Genomic DNA, 3,570 nt, shown 5'->3' on the forward strand with positions numbered 1-3,570 from the left:
GTTACCGTTTTGTTATTACTCTACTGAATAATAAAGTCAGTTTTCCCCAGACTGGCTGAAGAATTGTGACACAGCATAGATACTGAGAAGGCTCTAAAGACTTCTTTTATTTATTTATTTATTTATTTATTTATTTACTTTTTATAATTTTTTTTTTAACGTTTATTTATTTTTGAGACAGAGAGAGACAGAGCATGAACGGGGGAGGGTCAGAGAGAGGGAGACACAGAATCTGAAACAGGCTCCAGGCTCTGAGCTGTCAGCACAGAGCCCGACACGGGGCTCGAACTCACGGACCGCGAGATCATGACCTGAGCTGAAGTTGGCCGCTTAACCGACTGAGCCACCCAGGCGCCCAAGACTTCTTTTTTTATAGGCTTTATTTATTTATTTTTTAAATGTTTATTTATTTTAGAGACAGAGAGACAGAGCACAGGCAGGGGAGGGGCAGAGAGAGCCGGGGACAGAATCCGAAACAGGCTGCGGGCTCCGAGCTGTCAGCACAGAGCCCAATGTGGGGCTCGAACCCACGAACCGTGAGATCAAGACCTGAGCTGAAGTCGGACGCTTAACCGACTGAGCCACCCAGGTGCCCCTATAGGCTTTATTTTTTAGAGCATTTTCATGTTCACAGCAAAATTGAGCAGAAGGTACAGAGAGTTCTCATAGACCTTCCCCCCGCCCCCACACACACACGCCCCCCACATACAGCCTCCCTCACTATTCTGAAGACTTTTAAGAAAAGGAACAACATCTTTCTGCGGTGGCTTGTTTATATTTTGAGGCCAGAATGGGCAGGACCTACAAGGAATGAGTGGAATGTTGTGAAAGCCTCCCTGCCCCAAATCTCCCCATTATCTGTCTACCCCTGACTGATACTTCTATCTCATCCCATCATTCTTGGGTCCATTCGGTGAGTACGGCAGATTTTCCTGCTATGCCAGTGAGCTGTAGGCAAAACCTCACGTCCAGGAAATGAGTTTTGATAAATGGATCGGGGCTCTAGTAGTTGTAGAATGGGCACAGCTGCCCAGGGCAGGAATCGCAAGGCGGTGGGTCTGGACGTTGCCCACAGCAGGTCCTGTGCACTTGGGAGGAGGGCAGCGTGAGCCCATGGGCGCCTTGTACCCAGGCTTGCAGGGGAGGATCAGGCAAGGGGCGCAGATCTCAGTAGGGAAGTGGAAGGTAACAGGAGCCTTTGTTGGTCACAACTTGATCCTCCGTATGACTCTCCTCGAGAGGAGAGACAGCCTAGACTTTTCACTTTCTGATTTTGGGGTTGGTTTCAATTTTATTCACGTTGGTTGGGAGAAATTATCTAAGTGTTGAAACAACTTTGTCTTGTCTCCTCCCCCTCCCCCTCCTCCCTCGTCCTCCTCTCCCTCCTCCCCGTCCTCCTCCTCCTCCTCCGCCTCCTCCTCTTCTTCAATCATCTCAGAGTGAAATGGACTTTTTGGGGGGAATACGTTCAATGAATTTTAGCACATATACATTTATGTAACCACTATCACAGTCAAGATACTGAACAAAATTTCAGCCGCTGGTCTGTGCTCCGTTGCTGTTGTTTGAGACAACTCTGCTTTTAATAATCTAGTATCTTATCCTCGTGGGGTTTGCAAAGACCGTGGGCTTTGGAGTCAGAGAGAAACGCTACCTCCTCCATTACTAAGCATGTGATTTGGGGAGGGTAACTTAATGACACATGGAAAGAAAAGGTAACATATTTATAGGGTCTCCTCTCCTGCCCAATGAGGGTAAAGCCTGTCCTTGCCATCTTGGTAACTGGGCCCTACCTGACAGATCAGGGTAAAATTAAGGGGTGGGGGAGGTCCAAAAAAGGCTAGCCGTTATTATTTTCTTCCTCTACTGAACCACACAGCCAGTTTTGCCCAGACCACGCCAGACCACTCAGAACTGAGAAAGTTCTGAGGACTTTTTAAAAATATAGACTTGATTTTTTTTAGAACCGTTTTTGGTTCACAGCAAAACTGATTTACAGTGGAAAGGGCAGCAAGTTACTTGGGGGGAAGAATGGATTTGGCAGGGGAAATGAGAGAGATGGAAAGAAAAAGAGCCAGCACAGGCCGTGTTTGAAGAGAGAGTTTTGTTTTGTTTTCTTTGGCGGGGGGTGGGGGGGTGGAGGGGGGAAAGGTTAAGATGTAGGGAGACAAAGATTGGAGGTAGTTACACGCTTTGATCAGCAGGGTTTGGGGCAGATTCATGCTAGATGTGGAGGATATTACAGACATTTTATTATGTGTTATGGATGAAATCCTCTATGGCATTTTCAAAGGTGATACAAAGATTTTAAGTTGCTTTTAAATTATTTGTGGATGTAATTTATTTACATCTTCTATTATTGAGGCAGACCATCAAGCCACACGTCTTTTTTATATTATGGCATAATTATTATGATATATAGAGATAGATACACATTTTGAAATGTGATATGTATATATACATAAGTTTAATATATGTGTATATGCACTGTGCAAGCTGCCTTATCAACACCATCTCACTTAACCCTGAAAACAACCCTGAGAGGTAGATATTGTTATTATTCCATTTCACAGTAGAGGAAACCCGGGTTTAGAGAGGCTGACTAACCCATTCAGAGCTATTGAATGGATCTGTATGTAGGCTTTTTAAAGGTCATTGTTAACCAACTGACCCCCCCCCCCAGGTGCCCCTTGGACCCTATTCTTCTAACCTTCATGCTATATTGCTGCTACTCTGAGCCTCAAATTTCCCATCTGTAAGATAGAGAATAATTCCTGACTCATAAAAGCATTGTGAAGATTAAATGAGATCATTATAAGCCACCTAAAGGGGTTTATTTTTGTTCTACTTTGATCCCAATGGTCTGTTACCCTGCCTTCCATGTAGGAGAAATTCAATAAAAGCGCTGCCATTTTATGACTAAGCATATTCCATGCTGACTCTAGGTTTTATGCAAGACAATTTTGAGTTAACAATCACTGTGCTGGCACTGGGGATACAAAGGTGAATAAAACAATCCTTGCCCTCAGGAGCTCATAACCCTGTGGGTTAAAAACATACAAAGACCTCATTACCGCACACTGCGGGTAGGTGCAGTTGTAACAGAAGTATAGATGTACAATCTGCCTGAAAGCTGTTTGAAAGGCTAATCTGGGAGGGCGGGTGAGAAGAAAAGGAGAGGCATGGGAAGGCCAGACACAGTTTGGGGAGTGGAAAACCACCGATATTTGGTGTTTGTTACTGAGGCATAAAATGCTGGGCAAGAACTGGCAAGAAATGAGGTTGGAGATCAGCACCCGTGTGCCACGTGGAAAAACTTGAATTTCATCTTGTCAACCACCATTTCCAAAACGTCTTCTTTTTTCCCCCAACCTTTTCAAATTTTTAGCCATGTTGTCTCTGTAACGGTATTTATTAACTATTAACATCAGCTCACTTTTTCCTTATCTTGCTTAGTGTAATGTCCCTGAAATCAGTTTTGCCATGCTAGTTTTATTTTTCTAGGACACTTTACAATACATGGTAAAAATTTAGAAAATATTTATCCACGGATGACTTAGTCATCTCATA

Source organism: Lynx rufus, unplaced genomic scaffold (genome assembly GCF_022079265.1).
Source record: "Lynx rufus isolate CCGP_SWC_20201006 ecotype Redwood Valley unplaced genomic scaffold, mLynRuf1.p SCAF_3, whole genome shotgun sequence".
In the NCBI taxonomy this organism is placed as follows: domain Eukaryota; kingdom Metazoa; phylum Chordata; class Mammalia; order Carnivora; family Felidae; genus Lynx; species Lynx rufus.